A 26,635-nucleotide genomic window follows, 5' to 3' on the forward strand; every position below is an offset into this window, starting at 1 on the left:
CTGACTGACCCTATCCATGTTCAATGGGGGTATAGTGAACATGGTTCTACTGCAACCTATGGCAAAAGGGGCCACAAGGGCTGAAAAGGCCATCAAGTTAGCACTTGGTGGATTTCACATTGTTTTTAATACGACTGAGCAGGTTTTCTTTCCTTTTGTGTGCACAGGAGTCCCAAATGACCCACACGTGAACGGAGGGACCTAGGTCTAAGGATGACCCACCAGGCTGAATTAAGCATACCACGTTTTACCCCAACCCTAATACAATCCCCTTTGATTTGTGGCCAGAAAGACCCTGAATGGCCACGGTCACAAGCTGATGTGAGATACACAGTATGTAGTGGGTCATTCTCCACTAAGGAAAATTTAAACTTGGCTACTGTGGTTCTGCGTGGAGTCAAAATGCATTCCAGAACATGTGTGGGACTGGGATAGAGAGACATGTCTTGTGTAGGTTATTCAATGAATCTACACATGGAAAGGTCACACAAAGTATAACATCCATGGTACCCCCGGCTTAGGAAGGATGAAGTGTTGTGCCACCAGAAGGTGGCATTATTGGTATAACTTTACCCTGGTGGAGCCCACTTTTGTGACTTGCCTTTGGCATCAATGGCAAAGGCGAATAGGGCTTCTGTTTAAATTGATAGTTGCATTGGCCAAAGCACAAGGCCCTTGTGCTGCAGAAGTACTCTGCAAGTGTTGGAACACCCAAAGCCTATTTTAGACCTTAATCCATCTACTTTAGCTTTCCATGGGAATGGAGTCTGCTTAAAGGGTTGGAGAAACTCTCTTTGAACGTCTAGGACCATGTCATCCCAGGGGAGAAAATACAGATTGGCTGCTGGGTAATTAACGTGTCTGCTTATCACAGACCCACCAGAGGTAGAGTAGTATACATTGCTACTTTCAAACCAGGAAACTGCGAAAATTATTCTTATAAAATAACACAACCAAATTTAGATTGCTGGGATAATTTCACTTTTACCAAACTGCATGTTGTATTTGAGGCCTTCTCCTTCTCCTTCTCCTTCTCCTTCTCCTTCTCCTTCTCCTTCTCCTTCTCCTTCTCCTTCTCCTTCTCCTTCTCCTTCTCCTTCTCCTTCTCCTTCTCCTTCTCCTTCTCCTTCTCCTCCTTCTCCTCCTTCTCCTCCTTCTCCTCCTTCTCCTCCTCATCCTCCTCCTCCTCCTCCTTTTTCTCCTTCCCCTTCCCCTTCCCCTTCTCCTTCTCCTTCTCCTTCTCCTTCTCCTCCTCCTCCTCCTCCTCATCCTCCTTCTCCTCATCCTCGTCCTCTTCCTTCCCCTTTCCCTTCCTCTTTTTTCTCTTCCTATTCTTCTTCCTATTCATCTTCTTGCTTTTCTTCTTCCTCCTCTTTTTCCTACTCTTCTTGTTTTTCTTCTTCCTCCTCTTTTTCCTACTCTTCTTGTTTTTCTTTTCCTTCTTTTTCTCAGGGCATGTTTCCTGCTGGCTTTGTCGTTTTCAGTGTGTTAAATGAGCACAAAGCACAGCCTGTCCCCTACCAAAACCAGAGGAAGGGTGCCCGTGTTCTGTGAATCTCCAAAACTGGAATAACCCAGTGTCTCCCCGTGTCCATCCAGCCCATCCTCTTTCTTGGCCATCATCTTGCATCCCTTCCTATCTCCATCACCCCCCACAACTATCGACCAAATGCCAGACTGTTACTGGAGAGTAAACAGATGAGAATAACTAGTTTTCAAAACCTTTATACCACTACAAGAACTGCATACTATCATAAAACCTGCATCCCTTTACAAGATCTGCATTTCATTATGCAGCATTCCTCTCCTCTTAAATTATTCCTCATTACTTCCAATGCAATTTCCCCTCAGGCAGATCATCTCTCTGTGCATTACTCAAACCCATTTCTTTCCACTTAGGATAATCCCTGCCCCTGGTGGTGGCTGCTGTGTTTTGCAAGAAGGTGGTTATCAAAAGTAGACAACATAGATTCACCAAGGGGAAAACATGCTTTATCAGTCTGGTAGCCTTCTCCAATGCCATCACTGGCTGGGTAGGGGAGGGGAGAGCAGTGGATGTTGTGTCCCATGACTTCAGCAAGGCTTTTGACACTGCCTCCCACAACATCCTTGTAATGAATCTTAGAAGCGTGGACTAGATGAGTGGGCGGTGAGGTGGGCTGAGAACTGGCTGAGTAGCAGAGCTCAGAGGGCTGTGATCAGTTGGCATTGAGTCTGGTTGGAGGTCGGAAGCTAGCAGTGTTCCCCAGGGGCCAGTTCTGGGTCTGATCTTGTTCAACATCTTAATCAGTGAACCTGGATGAAGGGATGGAGCCCACCCTCAGCAAGTTTGCTGATGACACAAAGCTGGAGTGGCTGACTCACCTGAAGGCTTCATTAGCTGGGGGTTAGACTACGTGATCTCCAGAGGTTTCTTCAACCTCTACAATTCTGTGATTTTCTGTGACGTGGCTCTACAGATTATCTGCGTGAAAATGCAAGAGGCCTCAATTTGAGAGTTTGGAATCTGGAGAATTAATAGAACAAGCAGATGAAGCCAAAATATTCTGTAGAACTGGATTGTCTCCCCAGAAATCAAACAGACCTCTGAGCAAGGAAGGAGTTACCTACCCTGTCTAGCCTAACAGAAAACAGGTCTTATAAGGTGTTTCTCTAATTTAAAGCACATTTTTTTTCCCCTGAAGAGTGAGTGCCCTCTTCAGGAATGCATTGCATGAAATTCCCATCCGTGAAAATAAATAAATAAATAAATAAATAAATAAATTAGGCAATGCACAAGCATGTGAAAGTCTGTGAGCTTCAGAGATTGGTTGGTCTGTTATTGGCACAAGGAGCCACGGGGCAGACTCCACAAAGAAATTGGGGAAATGCAAAAAGATACAGAACAAAACCAATGTCCTGTGTTTGGGAAACAGCTGGAAACTGAAGTGAAGTGGTCACAGCAAATTTTAATTTAATTTCTTTGTACCTTGGTAAGTATGAAGAAATCGTATCTTGTTAAGACTGCGGACTTCATTTTTCATTAAACAAAGACCAAAAACTGAATTTGGAGTCTGAGATTTGCTGGCAGGAAGAAAGCCAACCTCTATTCCAGAGGTTGAATCCTAAAAAGAACCCAAAGCTGGTATCTACCTCAAAATCTACCATTTTCAACCTGTCCCTTATGATACATGGTTGAAGGCCACGGACCATGGAGAGTCCTACACCTGGGGAGGAATAACTGCATGCATTGTTACAGGTGAGAGGTTGAGCTGCTTGAAAGGAGCTCTGTGGATGAGGATGCAGGCATCCTAGTGGTCGACATCCTGGACCTGGGTAAGCCAAAGCAGATGAAGAATCACTGGTGCTGATGATACCATGGGTTTTTTACATGGTTTTGTGCCTGCTGGGTGCTGCATTTCCTTCGTCTATCTCTTAAGAGAGAAAGGAGAAGAACTGCGCAAGATGATGTGCCTTCAACCCTGCAACCCCCTTACCCTCTCTCTGCTGTCATCTTATAATATTCACCCAGGGGACTGACCCCAAATGCCCACAGTGTTCCCAGAACACATTTGCTCATCACCATGGATAAAGCTGAAAGTGGAAGATTCAGTTCCCCTTCAGAAACTCAGCTCGGTGTTACGCAAACACAAGCAGCAAGCCAGGGAGCAAGTGGAATGCATTCTCTTGCAGCTGCCTCCATGGAGTTTTGCTGAATTTCCTCTCCATTCGCTGATGGTGGACTTGAGCTCAGTTTTTACAGAGCCCGTGTCTCCTGCATCCCACTAGGCTGGGAGCAGCTTTTCCAAAAGTCTTCTACTGCTGGCTGGGCAACCCATGGGGCAGAGGCTGCTTGCATGTGCTTGGCTGGGAACTGGAGGGATCCTCTTTATCCTCTCTGGGATGTGTGGTGAGTGCCTTGTGTTCCCACGTTTTGGGAAAGACCACGCTGGAATGATGTTCTCTTAATTTCTCTGTAGCTTAATTACTATTGCTCCTAGTTTGTGAGATGCATGCTCAGAGCTACCTGTGTGGGTTTCTTGGGAACTGGTGCAAGTAGGATGCAGAACCTCCAAATCCAGCTGTGGAAGAGTTGAGTTTTTCTCAGAAGTGTTGGTACCTTCTAGAAGGTGAATGTTGCAAAAGGTACAGAAGTAGAAAACAGTATTCCAAATTAAGAATGAGCGAACAGCTTACAGGGATTGAAGAGGAGTTCAACCCAGTTGTCCAAAACATAGATTTATGGTAGAAAGAAACCAGAGTGAATTACGAAGGCTGGATAGAAAAGTGAAAAATGCAGAAATCAAGTGTGCCAAGTGAATACGTTGCTGCCATTTTGATAGACTCAGCTATGTGTTGCAGAGCTGGAATAGCTGAAAAAAGAGGAGGAATGGGAATTACTTGCTCTGTAATGGGTATTGTTATTGGGTTGATGTGCTGATCTGAGGTAGCAAAGTAGGTGTTTGCAGAAAATAAAGGAGCCCTTATGTTCCTTGTGCTGTGGTCAAGGCTGTTCATCCAACAGAGCCAGATGTGATCGATGAGCGCAGCATGTGAGTGCACAGCGTTGCTCAAAATTGCTCCCACAAAGAGCCTGCAAATCATCCATTTAATTACTAAATTATGTTTAGGCATGTAAATTCATCCCTGAAGGACACATGCTTAAAAGGCAACTGGCAAGATGTCATAACGTATTTTGACATTTCCAGCTTTGAGGAACTACATTCTTGTCTGTCTGTAAGTGGAAAATCTGGGCTTTGCTCAAGGGCCAGCTGGCATGTGTCCTTGTTAAAATGATTATAATAAAATTACAGTTGTTTGTGTCTTCCTCTTGCTTATTCCTGTAGAGTAGGGATGACAAGTAGACCCTGTAAAGATTCCTTTCCATCAGCTCCTCAGTTTCTTTTTCTCTACGATTTCTCACTAACTTCTCCTTCCCTTTTTTCTCTTTGTCAGTGTCGGGTCCTGCCCAAGTCAGGCTGGTGAATGGCCCCGACTCCTGCACGGGGCGGCTGGAGGTGTTCTACAACAGCACCTGGGGGACGGTGTGTGATGACCACTGGAACCTTGCAGGAGCCCACGTGGTGTGCCGGCAGCTGGGCTGTGGGATGGGGCTGTCTGCCATTGGTGGGGCTCGGTATGGCCGAGGGAAAGATCCCATCTGGTTGGACAACGTTCAGTGCACTGGGATGGAAGCTGCTCTTTCCGAGTGCCGGGCACGGCCCTGGGGAACCCACAACTGTGGGCATGGAGAGGATGTCAGTGTTGTGTGCTCAGGTGAGTCTTGCTCCGGACTTGCTTGGATCGGATGACCTCCAGAGATCCCTTCCAACCTGAAGCATTTGTTGATTTTGTCTTGCACCAACTGCTGAGGACGGCCAAAGGATTAAATTGTGGGCAGAACCGTCCCTCCTTTGTGGTGGCTGAGCTTTGGGGATGGGAAAAGGTCCTGCTAATGTTGTAGAACCACAGTCACAGAATCAGAAGATCACAGAAGTCATAGAATCACAGAATCAAATAATGGCTTCTGTTGGAAAGGACCTTAAAGAACATCTATTTCCAAACCTCCTGTTGACTTTCACTAGATCAGGCTGCCCAGGGCCCCAACCATCCCTCGGACACTTCCAGGGATGGCACATCCACAGTCTCTCTGGTCAATCACCACCCTCATAGTAAAGAATTTCTTCCTTATATCTCTTTCACCTCTTTGAATATCCATGTTCACAGTCGTCGTCTTCTTTTGAACCAAGTGCAGGACATTGCTGTAATAAGGTCTGGACAATATGGCTAAGAGCATCTGAGACATGAGTCATGCCATCCTGCAGTAGCCTTTGCTGGAGCACTCAGTTCTCCGTTAGCACCTCCTTTAGGATGAGATAAACCATCTGTCACCCAAAGATGTTTCAGATGAATGCCCAGCAAAGCTCCTGATCAGTTACTGCTAGGCATTGTAGATGGCTGCATGCTCAGCAAAGATTCTGATCATTTATTCCTAAACACTGATGGTGGTGCATGCCCACCACCAAAGTTTCAGTCATTTCTAATTATTATATACGAATGCACGCTCAGCATATTTTCTACCATTTGCTCCTAAGCATTGTAGGTGACTGTATGCCCACCAAAGTTTGTGGTCATTTGCTCCAGTTGCTTTGTAGACGAATACACGCCCAGCAAAGATTCTGATCACTTGCTCCTAAACATTACAGTTGATTGTTTGCCCAAGAATGTCTCTAATCATTTGCTCCTAAGCACTGTAGGTGTTTGCATGCCCAGTAAAGTTTTTAATCACTTGCTCTTAAGCATTGTAGGTGACTGCACGCCCAGAAAAGTTTGTGACCATTTGATCCTAAACACTGTAGGTGTCTGCGTGCCCTGAAAGACTCTGATTCTTTGCTTTCTGGGGTTTTTCAGGGGCACCCACTCCAGGTGAGATCCAGGTCAGGCTGATAAACGGCTCAAGCTCTTGCTCTGGCAGAGTGGAAATCTTCCACAATGGCAGCTGGGGCACCGTGTGTGATGATGGCTGGAACATGATGGCTGCTGAAGTGGTGTGCAGAGAAGTAGGCTGTGGCTCAGCTCTGTCAGCCCCCGTTGGGGCTACTTTTGGGCAAGGGGCAGGACAAATCTGGATGGATGACGTGATCTGTGTTGGGACGGAGGCTTCCCTTTCTCTGTGCTGGATCACTTCCTGGGGAAGCCACAACTGTGGCCACAGAGAGGATGCTGGTGTTGAGTGCTCAGGTAAGTCTAACTTCTTCCCTATCAGGGCTGGCTTTTAAAACATTCGTTATTTATTTTTATTTTTTATTTTCTATTTTCGGTTAAGGAATGGGTGGAGACAAGAGCAGAAGAGCCTTAAAATGGTCCTAGGTGTAGATATCGACAGCCCTGTAAATGGAGGTGGAAGGAACTCCTTGATGGGCTGTGTGTGATTGGGAAAGGAAAGGAACAAGGAGCTTCAGAGGGGACGTTCATCCAGGTTACACTGGGTGATGAGTTCTGGAGATGAGTAACCACGGGGAGCCTGCTCATTTCAGTTCACATCTGCAGCATTTCAACCTTTAGCTGTGGGATTCACTTATGCACTGGACTCCTTGGTCCCAGGGCAGTTCTGGTCCCTTCCTGGGCCATCACCCAGGTTTTTGGCACTTGTGTCTTTCCAGAACCAACACAAGTACGTCTGGTGAACGGCTCCAGCCGCTGCTCAGGGAGAATTGAGGTGCACCACAACCAACGCTGGGGGACAGTGTGCGATGATGGCTGGGACTTGGCTGATGCAGAGGTGGTGTGCAGGCAGCTGGGCTGTGGGACGGCGGTGTCAGCTCCTGGCAAAGCTCTGTTTGGGCAGGGACACGATCCTGTGTGGCTGGATGAGGTGAACTGCACGGGGACAGAAGGGGCCATCACTGAGTGTAGCTTGAAGCGCTGGGGAGACCATAACTGCAAACATGATGAAGATGCTAGTGTTGTGTGTTCAGGTAAGTGCCCGGCTCATGGATTCACGGAGAAGTTTTTCTGCAGGCACTCTAGCATCTAATTTTAGTTTACTTCCCTCCATGCACAGTTTTCCTTTGTCTATGATGCTACTGCAAGCAATAATGCTTGAGAGAGAACTCTGTTCCTTGTAGGCGTTCTATCAACAGATTATATGGGTATGAATTTGTGCTTAATCCTCTTTCTGACACCTTAACATAGCAGCTCACAAGTGCCTCACCACATCCATCACGCAAGGCTGCTCTGAATGTTTCAATTGTGCACCCAGAGGATTCATTTGACCAACAATGTTGGGTCTATTCCATTTTTATGTCCCAAGTTTCTTCTGGATCTCTAGAGGTGACCCAAGATTGAAAGATATTTCCCCTTTCCTCCAGCTTGCAATGCGATGCCATCCTTGTGAACAAGAAGAGAAAACCTGGGTGCCTTCAGGCAGCATTTGCAAGGAGCTTTAGTAGATGAGATTAAATAGCATAGAAGGACACAGCGACGCCATGTTCCCACAAAACCTTTTTCCTTGAGTAAACAAATGCTATTTAAAAAATATCTTTCCTCGTTAGGTGTGTTTTCAGAGAGAGATGTTGTCACATTAGCAGCACTTTGAAACTTGTTCTGATGTTTATGATTTGAACATGGATGTTCAGGAGTCTTCCAGGCGTTGCCCATAGGAAATATTCCAAGGCATCCTGTTGTTAACTTCTCAGTGTGATCAGTTTCCCCCAAGTGAAGATACTGATTCAGATGGGGAAACACGGTTGTCAAAAATCATGTCTGAGTGCTGACAGGGCAACACCTAACCAAGATCCCTCCTCTTATTTTTAAACCGTTCCCCCTTGTCCTATCACTATCTACCCACATAAAAAGTCACTCTCCTTGTTTTGTAAGCTCCCTTCAAGTAGTGGAAGGCTGCAAGGCTCTCTGGAGCCTTCTCATCTCCAGGCTGAATAAGAGTAACTCTCTCAGCCTTCCTCCACGGGAGAGGTGTTCCACCACTTGTGCATTGCACGGCTGCACCTAGTTGCAAGCCTCAGAAAAACATCTACTTCAGAAGACCGAATGTCCCTGTTAACTCATTTTTCTTACCCCACCTTTAGATCCCACAGAGTTACGGCTGGCGAATGGCCCAAACCGCTGCGCTGGGAGAGTCGAGGTGCTTCATCAAGAGCAGTGGGGAACTGTCTGTGACAACGCCTGGGGCATGGAGCATGCAAAAGTGGTGTGCCGGCAGCTGGGTTGTGGCACTCCAATATATGCTCCAGGCTGGGCGAGGTTTGGCAGAGGCTATGACCCCATCTGGCTGGAGAAAGTGACCTGCTCAGGGATGGAGTCTGCCCTTAGTGAGTGCACAGTCCAGTCATGGGGACAACACAGCTGCCACCATGGGGAAGATGCCAGTGTGGTGTGCACAGGTAAGTCTGTGCCGCATCCTTTTTGTCTGTGTATATGGAGAGCCATGCTGCCACTGAGAGTAAAGGTGTTCAGAATGCAAAGGGGTAATGATACCATTCCTCCTGACAAGAAATGATGCAAGGAGGACATTATCTCTGCCGCTTCTCCCATTTTTCCTGGCTCATTTTTTGACTCAAGCGAACAGACACATGGCTTCTCACTGGACTTCCATCTTGCTGAGTCCCAAGAGGTGGTCCTTCACAAGATCTCCTGTTTCCAGGGTTTCCATTCCTCCTTGTCCTATCATTATTTGCCCAAGTAAAAAGCCAGTCTCCTTCCTCTTTATAAGCTCCTTTTAAATACTGGAAGGCTGCAAGGTGGTCTCTCTGGAGTCTTCTCATCTCAAGGCTGAGCACCCCCAGCTCCTTCCATCTTTCATCATAGGAGAGAAGCTCCAGTCCTATAAGCATTTTCACATCCTCCTCTGGACCAGCTCCAACAACTCCACATCATCTCCAGCAGCTCTTCCAGAATTTTTTTCTTTTTTCTATTCTTCATTTCAGATCCAATGGCAGTCCAGCTGGTGAACGGCCCAAGCCGCTGCGCTGGGAGAGTCGAGGTGCTGGAACAACACCAATGGGGGACAGTGTGTGATGACAACTGGGACATGAGAGATGCCAACGTTGTGTGCTGGCAGTTAGGCTGTGGTGTGGCCACTGCAGCTCCTGGCTTGGCTCACTTTGGACGGGGAAGTGGTCCCATCTGGCTGTCTGAGGTCAACTGCACAGGGACAGAAGATAGCCTCTCCAAATGCAGGGCCAGGCCTAAAGGAGTCACCGGGTGTCACCATGGAGAAGATGCCAGTGTGGTGTGCTCAGGTAGCTGCTGTTCATAGCTGATGAGCTTATGGGTACTAACAGTGCAGGAGCTCAATGGATTGGTTCTCCTTTCTCACCTATGACAGTGCTCTTCCCATATGTGGGTCTTTGAATCTCTGAGGCGAGATAAATCCCAGAATCATAAAATCACGAAGGTTGGAAAAGACCTCTAAGGTCTTCAAGTCCAACCATCCACCTATCACCAATATTGCTCATTAAACAGTGTCCCTAAGTACCAGATCTACACATTTATTGAACACTTCCATCAGAACAGTTTCTCAGAGCAGCTGTGGATGCTCCATCCTGGAGAAGTTCAAGGCCAGACAGGATGTGGCCCCGGAGAGAATGATCTACTGGGTAGCAGCACTTTAAGTTCCCTTCCAACCAAGGCTATTAGAAGATTCTGATTCACTCTCTGTGTCGTATCAAGTGCTTGGTCTCTGATCACAAGGTCTACAGCCATGAGTTGATACTCTGCCTTTTCCATTTCAGACCCCACCGAGGTCCGGCTGGTGAATGGCTCAAATCACTGCTCCGGGAGAGTTGAGGTGCTGCATAACCAGCGATGGGGAAGTGTGTGTGATGATGGCTGGGACTTGAATGATGCAGAAGTGGTGTGTCGGCAGCTGGGCTGTGGTACAGCCATATGGGCTCCATCTGCAGCTCGGTTTGGGCAGGGCTATGAACCCATCTGGCTGGATGATGTGAACTGCACAGGATCAGAGGCTGCCCTCTCTGAGTGTAGGGCCAGACCATGGGGAGTGAGTAATTGCAACCACAAAGAAGATGCTGGTGTGGTGTGTATAGGTAAGAGACTTGCATTCCTTTGTGGTGCAGCTCTGGAAGGAGTGATGCTGGAAGGAATGATGGACTCTATACTTTGCTATGTTCCTTAAGGGAAGCATACTGGTAAAGGACAGACAACTTTATTTTGCTGATTTATGTTGCCTCTATGTAGGTACCTACTTCAGGTTGTCTGCTAACTGTGAAGGCTTTATCCTAGAAGAATGAGTGTCAGTTTCCAGCCATCACTTTGCTATCCTCCGTAGCCCACTGACTGGTCTGTTGGGCTCTGAGCATCCTTTCCCTTTCCATAATGCATGATGCTGTAGTGCATGTTTACACTGTATCATAAAGTCCCTTTGAACCTCCCCTCTACCATGAGTCCATCTGGTCTGCTTGGACTGCCAAGGCATCCTCTCACTTTGCGTTTCCATAGCACAAAAGTTACGTATTTATCTACACTCAGATTCCTCCATGTAAGCCAGGTGGCTGAACCACCTCCATTAAAGTCTTGGGTAACCTAGTCAGTGCAGCTAATTAATGCCCAACACAGATCAGCCCACTGTAAAGCAGTCACGGATATTTGTCCACACGAACCACGCTTTTTTGGATGCCTGAGGGCGCCTTAAATGGGATTAAATGTCTGTCTTTATTCCGGTGGTAGTCTCCATGTCACATTGCATCTGACTGCAGTGTGAGTTTCCCATCTTCCACATTTATGTGTTTGACCTGCACGTGTCTTTCTTTCTTAACTCCAGGACCAACCCAGCTCCGGCTGGTGAACGGCTCCAACCGCTGCTCCGGGAGGGTCGAGGTCCTTCACAACCAGCAATGGGGAACGGTGTGTGACCATGGCTGGGACCTGAATGATGCAGAGGTGGTGTGCCAGCAGCTGGGCTGTGGGGTAGCCGTGTCAGCTCCGGGCTCAGCCCACTTTGGGCCAGGATCCAACCCTATTTGGCTGGAGGATGTTGAGTGCACAGGGATGGAAGGTGCCCTCTCTGAATGCAGGTCCAGGAAAGGGGAGCTGAGTAAATGCAATCACGGTGAAGATGCTGGTGTTGTGTGCTCAGGTAATTTTTTCTTGAATAGCATTATTCACTACTCTAACTAAAAGAGGGAAGATTTAGATTAGATGTTAGGAGGAAGTTCCTTACTCGGAGGGTTGTGAGGAACTGGCATGAACTGCCCATAGGAGCAGAGGATGCCCTGTTTCTGTAGGTGCTCAAGGCCAAGCTCAATGGAGCCCTGGGCATCCTGACGTAGTGGGTGGCAACCAGCCCATGGGAGAGGGTTAGAACTAGGTGGACCTTAAAGTCATTTCCAGCACAAAGTCGTTTATGATTCAGGAGAGTACTGAGCTGTGCTGGAGGAAGGAAGTGTGTGACAATGCTGGATAGCACAAACCCCACAGAATTCGGGGCCCTGTTCTGCAGAGACTTGTTCATTCAGTGGCCTGGCTTGCCAGTGAAGCCTTGGGGAGGTGGGAGACAAGAGCAACCCAAGAGGTGCCGAGCACATCCATCTTGTTTCAGATCCCACAGCATTGCGACTGGTGAATGGCTCAAACTCCTGTGCTGGGAGAGTGGAAGTGCTCCACAAGCAGCTGTGGGGATCTGTGTGTGATGATGGCTGGGACACGGAGGATGCTGCGGTTGTGTGCCGGCAGTTGGGCTGCGGGACGGTACTCTCAGCCCCTGGCAGAGCTTGGTTTGGGCGAGGGCGTAATGCCATCTGGCTGGATGATGTGAACTGCACAGGGACGGAAAACGACCTCCTGGAGTGCTCGGCCAGGCCATGGGGAGAACACAACTGTAATCATGGTGAAGATGCTGGTGTGGTGTGTTCAGGTAATGTGGCCTCATTGGTTTAGAAAAGGGGTTGGGCATGGTGGTGTGATCTCTGCTCAGAAATGAAAGACTAATGGAGAATGAAGACGGAATTTTCTTCAAGGCAAACTGAGTCCTACATTTCCAGACTCCACTGGCCCACTAGAGTAATTTGCCCATGATTATCATGATCAATTCATGGGAGATTAGACCTGAGCTCCCCAGAGATCCCTTCCAATCAACACCATGGTGACCCACAGTTGCCACTCACCTCGGTCAACAGAATCATCCCAGAATGTGAATTCCTGAGTTCCAGACAGGACTCTGGCCAAGTCTGTGGCTGTGGTGTTATATGGAGGAGTGTTTAAGGTTTGTAGAAGCATTTTTTGAGTAGTAATACTGTGTTAACCTTATAATTATCATTGCATGAACACTTAATTGTCCAACTGCTACTGATGTAAGGAATACTTGATTAATGCCTGCAGGGATGTGTGTCCTGGTCTCTATTATAGGAGGGAAAAAAGACTTACTTAGGGTAGCTTATTTACACATACCCTGGTTTCTTCACTTTGTTCATCTTCCCACTCTTCACTCCATCTAAAGATGGCATTGATACAAGGAGGCTTGGCAGTGGGTTGTCACTTATCAAGGCGTATTTCCTAAGTAAGTGCAGTGTTCATGGAGTTCCTTCTGCCTCCTGCTTCCTTCCTTTTTTGTACTCACCTGTTAACAAATTTCTAACATACTGTTTGATCTTTCCTTATCTATCAGTCTTGCGTCCAAATGGACTGCATACTCCACTTGCCTCTGCTCTGGGTCCTTGTTCCTTATTGTCTTTGTTCTCTGGCCTGCTTTTGTCCAGATCCAGGTCTGCATGCTGACAATAGTTGAGTTGCTTGTAGCCTTGAGTTTTCCAGTGTGTATCATCTCTTATCATCCCATGCTGCTCAAGGTCTCTGCTGGCATACCAAGTTTAGGTCCTACAACTCTGCATCCCACTGGGGAAAGAGAGGTGATGGTGATTCCTGCCTGTCTTCTGCAGCATGTATCAGAGAAATAAAAAACAGAAGGTAAAGCCTGAACTACAAGTTGAAAGAAACTGACGCCCAAGGTTGAACACTGCATCTACTTACACATCATCTTGCTCCTCCATTCCAATCAGTGGTATCTCTCAAATGATACTATATGTGGTTTGGAAGATAATACAGTTCATGGGCTGCTTATGAAGGGCGGGAAAGCCTACAGAAAAGCTGGAACGTTCACCCTTTTTCATTACCCTTAAGACCCAGAGACACTAAAAAGGATATGGTAATGAAGAGATCCCTCTCTAGAACACAGACAGGCTTTGCAGAGTTTGCTTTTGTTGTTCTTCTTGTTGCCAAAGCTGTGGTTCTCGTTATTCTCTTAGCAGGAAGCACAGTTCCCTTTTCATCTTTTTCCTGCCATGGTTTAGAAGAGCTCAGCTCCAGGGACCCCCAGCATGGCTGGGCAGTGACCTTGTGCTTCCAGCCCTTCAGCTAATCAGCAAAAGAGCAATTCTGGAATCATAAACTCTTTTGAGTTGGAGGGGATCCTTAAAGGTCATCTGGTCCAACTCTCCTGCAATGAGCAGGGACATCTACAGCTTGATCAGGTGCTCGCAGCCCCATCAGTCTGACCTTGAAAGTCTCCAGGGATGGGGCACCCACCATCTCCCTGGGCAATCTGTGCCTCACCACCCTTATTGTAAAAAACATCTTCATATTCAATCTAAATCTCACTTCTTTTAGTCTGAAAACATTTCTCCCAGTTCTGTCACAACAGACTCTGGTAAAAAATCTATTTGTACTAAAAAATTAAAGCTATGAACTTCCTCTGTCCCTGTTATTTTAACTATCTCAAATTATCCCTGATCTCTCTTCTTTACCTTTATTCTAGAGACAGTTTGCAATAGCTTAGCTCATCATTGAAAGGGAAGTTGAGAGATTTCATGTGCTGCGGATTAGGAAAGATATCGAGATGCAAAGGCTTCTCTTGTCTTGCCTCCCAGTCTTGAAGAGAACTGTTCTCATTATTTAGCTCTTGTCAAATGTGTGTTCTTGCAAGTAAATTTGGAGACTGCAATGTAGCCATAGGATAGTGTTTCTGAAAGTGCTTGTCTTTGAATAATAAAATAATAATACATAATCAATTAAATAATAAAGCAATTTCCTGTCATTTAGCTATGCATCCATGAAACGCAATGAAATCGAATTCATTGTACAATATATCTGGCTTTTAATGTTTTATTTTTCTGGTCTATCATAGAATCAGAGAATATCCCAAGTCTGACGGGACCACAAGGACCATCAGGTTCAACTCCTACCCTCTCACCAGGTACAGCTGTTAACAAGTTATCTGAAATCGTTGTCTCTGTGCATTGTAGTAGCCAAGAGAATCCAACAAAATGTTGTATGCTTTAAGGGAGGTGCTGAGGACAAGACAGGGGGTTTAATTTTGTTGTGAAGTAAAAGTCCAGATCTTCCATGTCTTCTATAGTGTATATAGTGCTGTTCACCATGCATCAGGAACAAGAGATGGTTCAGAGGGTGCGCCAAGGGCTGTGAGCTTCTGGAAGGTGCTACTGATGGGCATTTGCTCTCACTTTGCTTTGCATCCCCAGCTGTGCTCTCCTTCTGCTGCATCCTTGCTGTTGGGGCTGGCAGGGTTGAGCAGTGATGAAGAAAAGGTCATGACTAAGGCTCTCCGCCCTTTCGCTTACTTTCTCCCCTACACACTTCTATTCAGTTTTGTTTTCTTCTGTTCTACTCTGCTTTTCTGAGGCTCCTAATGAGAAATTAACTTTCTCAGGACATAGTTCACCACACCTTAGCATAAAGGACTCGAAGTGGATTTACTCATTCTTCCACCTAGCTCTAAATGGCACCTCAAAGGACAATCTTGAATGGAGTCACAGGTACCCGATTCACAGTCATTTTAAACAAGTCAAATTGCATGTTTTGCAAGGGCTAAGCTGGTTGTTTATGGGAATCTACTAAAAGGGAAGGATTGGCTTCTCCCAAGTCTATAAACTTCAATAGATGAGAGCTGTAAGTTCTGTTGTAGGAGCAGAGCTGGCTGGGGGTCAGGAGATGAGGACAGCAGGGGGAGCCTCCGAGCTACAGCAGGGAGGTCACCCCAACTCCTTTCAACTGGAGGGACAAGTCCAGGGACATAAAAGAGGAGGGATCAGTGCAGGAGGAGTCCTGTGCATGAAAGCTTGATGCAGGTCATCAGAAGAAGTCATCTTGTGCTTTAGCCGTGACACAGCAGGACCACGGAGGTGCCCTTGGGGCTGGCACGTAGAACACGGGACCAGGGTGCAGAGAGGGTTGTGTTTGCTCTGTACGTTCCTGGAACAGCTCTCCATTTCACAACCTGGAGATAGGAGCAGGCTGTGGCATGGAGCAGAGGGTCACCTGCTGGAACAGCTTCACACAAAGCCCGAGTGACCAAGGGGCAGAGGAAGCTGGGCTGGCAAAGCAGGGAAAAGCCCAGAGCAAAGGAGGGAACAGGAAGAGGGCTTGCTGCTGAAATGCCTGTCACTCCCATCTGCCCCAGTTCCTCTCTGTCCCTCCCAGCTGGCCGGTGGGATCTGGCACTCAGCTGCTGGCTCTCGGCAGGGTGTTCTGCTCCAGCTTCCAGCCCATGGATGTGTGAACATGGGGCTGCCTGGTGCGCTCCAGCCCTCACCCAGGTTCCCCTGGGGCAGAAACCAGCCCACCTGCACTGGAGCCAAGAGTGTGGGGGTCCTCCTCCTGATGGTGTGCCTTTGGGGTGAGTGATGCTTTGCTTCTGACCACAGGGATCCCATATGCAACGCGTGCTCCTCCAGTGGGAGTGGAGAGGGAGCGGGGATCCAGGGTTTCTTGGAGTACAGCGCAGGCTGGTCAAGGGTCCTGGGATTCATTTCTTGAGGGGACAGCTCACTGAGTCTTTCCAGGACATAAAGGGAGCTGATCAACATGAAGGAGACCATTTTTTGTCATGTTCTGACAGTGATAGAAGAAGAGGGAATGGCTTTAAACTAATTGAGGGGAGATTCAGGTGAGGCGTTAGGAGGAAATAGGACAGATAGCATTGGCACGGGCTGCCCAGAGTACCTGTGACTGTCCCATCCCTGGGGGCGTTGAAGGTTGGATGGGTGTGATATGTGATGTGGTGGGGGGCAAGCAGCCCATGGCAGAGGTGTTGGGACTACATGGGCTTTAATGGCTCCTCCAAACCAACGCATACTGTGATGCTATGACTGTATGACTGCATGATCCCATGTTTCCATGGTTCTATTATTTGGGGCAAGAAGGAAGATCTTGTGATGGTTTTGGAGTCAGCAGAGTTGTCTTTATGTGAGGCTAGTCCTACAGACTGAACTCCCATAGCCGTGTATCATCTCCCTACCTCTTCACACGTGATTTTGCCAGAGAATTAGAGACTTGAGACTTAGCAGTGTTACAAGAGCAGAGGGAAATATGCCCAGTTTTCATCCTGAATCTGTCCCACAGACACTTGTGGTGGGTCTTCTATCCTGCCAAACCTTGGTTTATTCAGGGCTGAATGCAACCAATTACTGGTATAGCAGAATAGAGGAGGCTCAGGTGAACTCAACTCCTATATATGGGGTGGGATGGGCAAGAACAATGTCCCCGTGCAAGTTTTGTTATGAGATAGCTTAAGAAGGGGCCCAGGGCTTTGTTCAAGTTGCCACAACTTGGAGCAGAAGTGGGTTATTTTGATCTGGGCACCATTTAACTGCTTTTTCAGCTTTCCCCTCTTCTTCAGATCATGTTTGGAGGAAATGAAACTAGGACTGTACTTTCTCTGCCAGTACAAGCTTAATTTCCTAACTGATTGTTACTAGGCCAGCTTGTATCACTTCCTCATGAAAAAAAAAATACTATAACATGCTTGGGTTATCTTCCTCTCTGGTGATCAATTCACGAGCAGTGAAAACTTTCCTTCTTTCTGGAAATCCTACTACTGAAAGTTTCAGAATGATGACTGCCTCTTCCAGAGTCAGTATCTCCTGGCTTGCTGGAGTCATCTGGGCTGGGACTGCCGAGGGTAGTCATGACATCTCATTCTCTGCCCAAGGCAATGCAAGAAAGATACCAAGCAATACACTACCTCTGCAAAGTCTCGACTGTGAGGCTGATTTGTTATTGCTTATGAGAGGGTAGTTTTTAGTAAAAATGAGGAAAGAGAGCACAGTGCCCATGTGCCTGGGGAGTGGAGAGCATGCAGTCTGGGAAGGGAGTGCCTGCAGCGCATCCATTTCAGACTCATCATCAAGGTTACTTCTAGCCATGTCTTTGCCAAGACATTTTCTTGCTCCCTGCCCTTATAAATAAGAGAGCTGAGCTACTCCAGCCTGCACGCAGAAGGACGGTTTGTCCTTTTCAGGAAGCCTACGGCTGCCTACTTCCAGCTTGTGTCTGAGAATGATGCAGGGATTTGATTTCTCCACTGCTTCTTCCTCCTTCTGGCCTCTGTGACCTCCCATGTGTTACATCTGACTCTCTGCCTACTGATTTGGGGAAATACTTGCACTTTCCCAACCGGAATTGTTTGGTCTTCCCTGAGGGTTCAGCTCAGGCATGCGACAGAAAACCAGCAGATAAAAGCAAACAGCAGAGTGACGTGCCCCCGCAGAAGGCAGGTCCCATTTTAGGTGGACAGTGTTTCCCCTTGCTCTGTGCTGGTAAAAGAAGGATAAAAGGAGGGTGAGGTGTTTAGCTGCTCAGATTTCAGCAGTTTTGGAGGACGGGGTACCTGGCTGAGGGAACACGCAGACACCAGGTCCCAACACAGCTTGCGACTCAGCTCTGGGAACAGCAAAACTGTGCTGGAGCTGAGCACAGACTGGTGCCCGAGTTCTTTGGAAATCATTATCCATGGTCAAAAATCTCTTTCCAGAATGCAATCGCATTCCTCTTCAGCATTTATTTTTATGCTGACTGTTAGGCTCTCAGCATTAGTCACTTCCAGTTAGCTTATTGCTCCACTTTGTTACTGCTCGTGCTAAGCATGCATAAGGAACTAGAGGCAATGTGTTGCTGCAGGTCTTGCAGAGTGAGGAAACCTTCCCATGAATAAGAATTTTTCCACTTCTCCAAACTCTGTGTGTAGCTGCACCGCACGCAGTTGTTCCCTGGTTATACAACCATAGAGCGTTTATCTATTGCATGAGCAGGAAGAGAGCTCTTGGGGTGTGGGATCCACATTGATGCTAAGAGGAGGAAATTCAGATATTTAGGTACACAGATGGCACTCAGCAGCTTACAAACTCTTACAGCTGCTTGTTCCATGCCCACTTCTCTTTAGCACTGAACGTTTTCCCACTGTCCAGCTTGATCCTCCCCTCCCGTGATGCAGCTCCATGCTGTTCGCTCAGATCTTGTTGATGTCACCAGAAAGCAGAGGTCAGTGTCTGCCCTGTGCTCCCCTCATGTGTAAGCTGTAGCACAGCGCAAACACAGGGCAGGGCTTTGCAGAGGAGGGAACCAATCACGTAACTTCTGACTTTGGCATCACCCCGCTTAACTTGCAGCTCTTTGCTAGTATGATCACCTGCCCTAGAAGCATGGGGTGTTCAGGACGTTTTCTGCCTGCCCAGTGCACCCTGGCTAGTTATGCTTTATCAGGGCTCCTCATCTACCTGACATGCCTCATTGGTGAGTAGCATTTGCATGGGAGAAGGTGCATCCCATGTGTATGGAGAAAGAGGGATCTGTGATCTGCAAGAATGGGGAGATTGGGCTTGCAGACGGGCTGGGCAAAGCCTCCTTTTACCTGTCAGCCTTTAAAAAGGAAGGGAAAATGCTGGATGGGGCAGGAGGCCTTACCAGCTGGAGAATTACTTTGGCCTCTGCACTGTTTTCCTCGTAGAGTGGTTGGGAAATGTTTGGAGCCTTACCAGTCTGTTACTGTTAAGATCACAAACTGCGTATTTGTGTTGGCCGCTTCTTCATGGCCAGGCTGTTCATTTACAAAGCTGGGGCATAAAGTTCTCTCCTCCAACACAAACGAGAGCAGGCACTTCTACTGCTCTTCACTGATTGTGCTTTAAGTCCTCTGATAGCTGAGGTGCTGAGGTGTTGTTATTTCCTGTTCACGCCTACTTAATTTTATCTTCTCTTCTTTCCAAATAATGTCTCTTTGCTTTTCAGCCCATCAAAATTCATTATTTTTGTGCACAGCTGAACACCACCCGCTGGCTCTTGGCTCCATACAACATCATGCAAATCACTAATTAAAATACAAGTCTGCACACCAAACAACTCCCTTCACTGTCTTAGCATAGAACAACAGAATCACAGGATGACAGAGTGGTTGAGATTGGAAAGGACCTCTGAATCCATCTGGTCCAGTCCCTTACTCAAGCAGAGACTTTGCCCAGGACCATGGTCCAGACTGCTTTTTAAATTCTCCAAGGAGAATCCACAATCTCCTGGGGAAAACTGTGCCAGTACTCCATCACCCAAACAGTAAAGAATTGCTTCCTGATATTCAGACTTCTTTATGTTCTAGTCTTGCCCATTGCCTCTTGTCCTATTCCTGGACACCACAGAAAAGTCCCTATGGACTTACGGGGGCTTTGTGGGGTCTATGGAGCTCCTGTAGGGTTATGGGGTCCCTATGGGGTCTGTGGGGTTATGGGATCCCCATGGAGCCACAGAAAAGAGCCTGGATCCATCCTTTTTCCACCCTCCTTTTAGATATTTAAGCCTGAGCCTTCTCCAAGCTGGGCAGTCCCAGCTCTCCCAACTGCTCCTCACGGGAGATGTGCTCCGATTCCTTCATCATCTTTGTAGCCCTCCAATGGACTTTTCCCAGCACGTCCATGTCTCTGCTGTGCTGAGAAGTCCAGAACTGGACCCGTAGCTCCAGATGCACCCTCACCAGTGCTGAACGGAGGTGAAGGATCACCTCTCTTGACCTGCTGGTGGTACTTTACCTAATGCAACAGCTGACTGGCAGCTACTCCATACATCCAGAATTTTCCATCCGCTCACTGCAGTGTTTTCATTTTGTTCCTGAACATGTCTGGGAAAAAAACCATCCAAATCCCCTTTAAAGACAGTTGTCCTTTATTAGGAAAATGCAGAGCATTTTCTCTCCTAGATCTGGATTTCTTTTTTTATTTGCCTGCCAAAGCAGAAGTGCTTCACGTTGCTGGTTGCAGAGGCCATGTACACAGGTGGTGTAGGCATTCCCATTTCTTCTGCACAGGACCCTTTGTGAGTGCTGTGTCCCTTGCAGAGGGACACAGAGTCCCACTGGGTTCCCCTCTACCTGTCAGATGGATCACACCACTGTTCTGGGCACATTGAGGTGTTCTACAGCAACAGGTTGGGAGAGGTGTGCGATGACCACTTGGCTCTAGGCGATGCCAATGGTTTGGGCTGCAGCAGTGCACTGCCAGCCACCAGAGACAGGCAATTCAGGGCAGGATCTGGTCCCATCTGGGACCTGTGGGATCCTGTGGGGTCCTATGGGGTTATATGGGGTCCTATGGTGTCCTATGGGGCTATATGGGGTCCTGTGGGGTTATATGGGGTCCTATGGGGTCCTGTGGGGTCCTATGGGCTTCTACGGGGTCTTATGGGGTTATACGGGGTTATGGGGTGTGTGGGGTTATGGGGTCCTAATGGGGTCCTATGGGTTATATGGTGTTATGAGGCGTCTGGGGTTATAGGGTCATATGGGGTTATACGGGGTTATGGGTGTGTGGGGTTATGGGATCATATGGGGCTATGGGATCACATGGAGTTATGGGTTATGGGGTCCCTATGGGGTCCCTACAGGGTCCCTATGGACTTATGGGGGCTTTGTGGGTTCTATGGAGCTCCTGTAGGGTTATGGGGTCCCTATGGGGTCTGTGGGGTTATGGGATCCCCATGGAGCTCCTATAGGGCTGTGGGGGTCCCTGTGGGGTCCTTGGATGGTTGGATGGTGTCAACTGCATGGGGACAGAGGTTGCACTTTCTTACGGCAGAGCAAATGACTGGGGTAGAACAATTGCCACCATGGTGAAGATGCTGGTGTGGTTTGCTCAGGCAACACCTGAGGAAATTGTAGGGTGGGAGAATACAGTTGGGTATTTTGTGATTCATCCCATATGGAGACCTGTAGGCAAAAGAGCAAATTGGAAACCAGTTTTGGAAACTGGATTATCAGGAATCAGTGCTCATTTCACCTCGCAAAAGTCCTGAGATGCTGAGCCACTTCTGCGGGATGCGCCTTTTGCACATCACACTTCTCCATGATCGGAAGGACCCTTGCATTGGTTGAATTTCTGGGGAAAAAGACAACATTAGAGATGAAGCCACCCGTTGTGTTTTTCAGGCACTGTAAGACTCAACTTTAGGCAGGGGAGAGGGACCAAAAGGAGGCATTCAGATACTTCCTCACTGTTTCTAATAGAAGGGGCACAGATTGTTCCTGTGCTTTAACCGCTGTCGTTGTGAAATCAGCTTGAGAAACTTTTTGCAACCACAGAATATGTCAGTTGGAGATTTGGTGGCTTATCGAGGTACAGGCAATTGGTGGGTATCTACGTCCCTGTGCCAAAATTGTCCCAGAAGATAATCGTGATCTGATAGCGATAGGACAAGGGGAGCGGTTTTAAACTAAAAGAGAGAGGATTTAGGTTGGATGTTAGGAGAGAATTCTTTACAGTGGTGAGGCACTGGAACAGATGGCCCAGAGAAGCTGTGGATGCCTCACACCTGGAGGTGCTCAAGAACTGGCTGGATGACACCCTGTGCAGCCTGATCTAGTGGGTGGCAACCCTGCCCACGGCAGTGGGTTTTGGAACCGGATGCACTTTAAGGTCCTGTCCAATTCAAGCCATTCTGTGACCATTCAAGTGATTCTGTGATCATGTGGGGAGCTTTTCAGCTGCTGAGAGCATGAATGGCATAAAGATGTAGCAAGTGGGTCTGATGCTACCAACTCAAGCCATTTTATGATTCTATGATTCTATGATCCTATAATTCTATGAAATGAGAGGCAAGGGGTTTTCGTGGTGCACCTCTTTACTTCTTGCAGGCTCAGACAGCTACCACCTGGATCCCAGCACTGGTTCTGCAGAGCTGCGCCTGGTGAATGGCTCGAACCGCTGTTCTGGGAGAGTGGAGATACTGTATTATCACTAGTGGGGAACTGTGTGTGATGACGACTGGAGCTTTACCAGTGCCAAAGTGGTGTGCCGACAGCTGGGCTGTGGGGAAGCAGTATCATCCCATAGCTCGGCATACTTTGGCCAGGGGTCAGGTCCCATTTGGCTAGACAACGTGCAGTGCACTGGGACGGAAACTGCCCTGTCTCAATGTCAGGTCAGGCCACTGGGAATCAATAACTGTGACCACGGAGAAGATGCTGGAGTTGTGTGTGCAGGTAACCTCTGATAACATCATGCTGGCATGCCAGAAGTTCAGAGGAGGATGCGTTTCTCCAGGGCTTAATACCATTTTCAAAGCTCCAACAAAGTGATGGATGGCGGACACCTCGGTAGAAGGGTGACATTGTCCTCTCTCTTCTCTAGAGCAAAGTGTCATGCCGCACTTCTTAGTAGAACTCCTTGGGGTGTATGCAGAAAGCCTCTTCCTTTGGAGATTGCTGAGATCTCCAAGCCAATACAACAGGTTCCTGGACCTGTTAGAAATAGATTGCAGAGGTTTATGGGGACGGTTCAGTGTTCACGCATTTAATGTGGATGGGTTCTGCTTTGTGTGCACCTACTCAACAGCTCTGAATGTTCCTGTATTAATACACTGGCAGCATCATTGTAGAGATGATCAGAGGGATGCAGCACCTCTCCTGAGAAGACAGGCTGAGAGGATTGGGCTCAGTCAGCCCGGAGAAGGCTTTGGGGAGATCTTACTGACACCTGTCAGTACTTAAAAGGGGCTTAGAAGAAAGACAGAGGAAGTTTTTTTTACACAGTCTAATATTCCCAGAATAAGGGGGAATTGTTTTAAAGTAAAATAGGAGAAATTCAGGTTAGATGTTTGGTGGAAACCCTTTACTCAGAGAGTGGTGAGGCCTTGGCGCAGGCTGACCAGAAAAGCTGTGGATGCCCCATCCCTGGAGGCACTCAAGGCCAGGCTGGATGAGGCCCTGGGCAGCCTGATGTGCTGGGTGACAACCAGCCCACAGCAGGCATTTGGAACTGGATGACCTTTAAGGCGTCTTCCAATATATGCCATTCTACGCTTCTACGATCTTTGAGGTCTTTTCCAAACTAAGCCATCCCATGATCCTACGATCATTAAGGTACCTTTTCACCTAAGGCATTCTATGTTTCTCTCTCCCTTTTGCCACCAGAAGGCGTAGTGACCGAAACACCAGTTCAACTGCGCCTGGCGAACGGCCCCAGCCACTGCGCGGGGCGCGTGGAGGTGCTGCACGACCACCAGTGGGGCACGGTGTGTGATGATGACTGGAGTCTGAGCGAGGCCACGGTGGTGTGCCGGCAACTGGGCTGCGGGACGGCCGTCTCAGCCCCAGGTTTGGCTCACTTTGGGCAAGGCTCTGGCCGCGTTTGGCTGGATAACGTGAACTGCACAGGGACAGAAGCTGCGCTCTCTGAGTGCCAGAGGAAGCCATGGGGATCCAACGACTGCACCCACAGGGAGGATGCTGGTGTGGTGTGCTCAGGTGAGCCCTATCTATAAATACTGGTTGAAACTAGGTGGTCTGTAAGGTCCCTTCCAACTCAGGCCATGCTGTGTTACTATGCAGGGTTGGTGCAGCAACAATCAAATCACATCTTTTTATTTGGACAGCTGCCTTTTCCACATATGGTGAAGAATAAAATAGAATCAGAGAATGGTGTGAATGCCACACCAGGTGATGCCCTTCCTTCTACAAGACCTCAGCAAGCTGTTAGGAAGACTATGTGCAGAAAGAACCACCCAAAGAGAATTATTCTCCTGTCTTCTCCCTTTCTGATAACTCTAGCTGCATAAACTTGTCTCCAGTGCCTCCTACCATTTTGCGTGATCACTACTGACCCTTTGTCAGGCACTGAGCTCCAAGCTCTGCAGCTGTGCCCTCTTTTTATGTGAGTAGATGAGAGGAAAATCCCAAGACATCTTTGACAATGTATTTCCTAGGCATCTTGAAGGATGCAGTACTGCTTTTCCCGTGGTTTGATCCCTTGGAGCCGTAGCTGCTGAGCAAGCATGAATGTACTCTTTGTTCCCTATGCAGACACAAAGACTTCAGAGCACCGTCTGGTGAGGCTGATGAATGGATCAAACAACTGCGTTGGGAGAGTTGAGATTTTTCATGACCAGAAGTGGGGGACCGTGTGTGACGACACTTGGGACCTGCAGGATGCTGCAGTCGTGTGCCGGGAGCTGGGCTGCGGGATGGCGATGTCAGCACCAGGCTCAGCTCATTTTGGGCAAGGTTCAGACCCCATCTGGCAGGACAACGTTCACTGTATAGGAACAGAGTCCACCCTTGAGGAGTGTACACTGAGCAACTGGGGAGAACACAACTGCGGTCACAGTGAGGATGCTGGCGTGGTGTGCACAGGTAACACTATGGGCACAAGAGTGGGACATCCAGAAGAGTCCCCATCCAATGGGAATTGATGTGGGCTTGGGCGCAAAGACATTGTTCTGCCCAAGAGTTGTGACAGACTTTCCTTTCTCCTTCTTTCCTCTTTTGGAGTGCAGCAGAAATACTGCCGTTCCTTTTATAGCATTCATGTGCTTTGGTGTAGACGCTTCCTACCAGGTGTATCCTGACTGAGGCAGGAGCATGAGGTGGGCTGCACGGCTTGAGTCATGTCTGAGAGCCATATGCATACGTCCAAGACAATGTAGGGCATTGCAGGCAACCTAACCCCATCTCCAGGCCAGGAGACTCTGAGCAATGTCACATTTTCACATCTTACGATGCTTCCTAAATTGGTTAGAGATCAAGGCACCAAGTGTAGGTGTCTGTCTATAGGACTACTCATGGGATTAGCTGGCCAGACTTTGGGCACTGTCAGAGGTTATCCAGCCAACTGAGTCAAGAGTGGCTGGAGAGATGCTCAGGCTGGAGACACCGTGAAGCCGACGACATTTGCTTACCTGAGTTGCTAGTTAGGCCCCACTGCCTGCACAGGGACAGGACCCCATTCCTCAATTATCAATGCTTCATTCTCCTTTAGATGCTTTGAGGTACCAAAACACGTGCACAAGACTGGAAGGTGCTGCTTGCCAGTTCCTCGGTAGATTTCACGTTATGGAGAGATGAATTCTGCTGCTGAAGTGCCTTGAGGGACTTTTAGGAGCCTGCTCCTTTCTCTCTCCCATGTAGGGAACACTCTGCGCTGAAGACACCAACTGTTGGTTAGATGAACCCACCTCAGAGGTGGATCAGGAGCAGCCTGCACTGTCCCACCTTTTCTGTTCCAGCACTAAGGAAACAGTGTTGTTATTTCTTGGATGGGGGAAAGTTCTGCAGGTGAACATATTTAAGATCGACTGGCTAGGAAGTCTTATCTTCAGTCATAACTTTGCACATAGCAGGCTGGGATCTTCATGACCCACTTCAGTTTTTGGCAGACTTTTGGGACAGCTATTCAACTTAAATTTTAAGTCAGATGGTAGGGAATCCATCACGTCTACAGGGAAATTGGCCCGATAAGAAATTAACTTCACTACTGGTATTTTCTTCAAATTTCTTTTTTTGATTGATTGTTTAGTTTATCTGAATTGAACTGTTAATTCCATTTCACCTTTGCCTGCAGAATTAAAGTGCCTTGTGCAATCAGACACCTTCAACTATAAGCACACACAGGGCAGAAATGAGCCTCCCCATCCCACTTTTTGATTCAGCTCAGTATTTAGGAAGCTCCATGTCTTTTCTTTGGAAAGGAAGATTTCAGTGTGCGTGTGTGTTTGAGAGAATGGTGCCATAAACACCTTGAGAATGATGCAGTATTGTAATGGGCGACTTCTGAGAAGTTTCTTTGATTGTGAACCATTTATGCATGCTTTATAATGCCTTTGCACATTCAGAAGGTGTTTAATAATATGCCTTTGCAAGGAGTTGTGCATCCAACTTATACTGACTTAACCTACTGTCACTCTAGCTCACCAATGACAGCACCTTGTGACGGGCAAAGCCCTGTTAAAAATCAAGATGCACATTTCCCAGATAGGAGAGTTCAGTGTCTGGCTGCCCTAGGATGGTGTGGATCTCCCATGATTCCCATTTTGCATCTCCTAGTCCTCTAGTGATGTGGCTTATAGAGGAATC

The 26,635-nt window shown here is 47.8% G+C and overlaps 1 pseudogene; it reads left to right on the plus strand.

Annotated features, from left to right (window-relative positions):
* Positions 1-3,596: 3,596 nt before the first annotated feature.
* LOC100550420 overlaps positions 3,597-26,635 on the plus strand; it is a 42,171-nt pseudogene continuing 19,132 nt past the window's right edge.

Source organism: Meleagris gallopavo, chromosome 1, assembly GCF_000146605.3.
Source record: "Meleagris gallopavo isolate NT-WF06-2002-E0010 breed Aviagen turkey brand Nicholas breeding stock chromosome 1, Turkey_5.1, whole genome shotgun sequence".
NCBI classification, from domain to species: domain Eukaryota; kingdom Metazoa; phylum Chordata; class Aves; order Galliformes; family Phasianidae; genus Meleagris; species Meleagris gallopavo.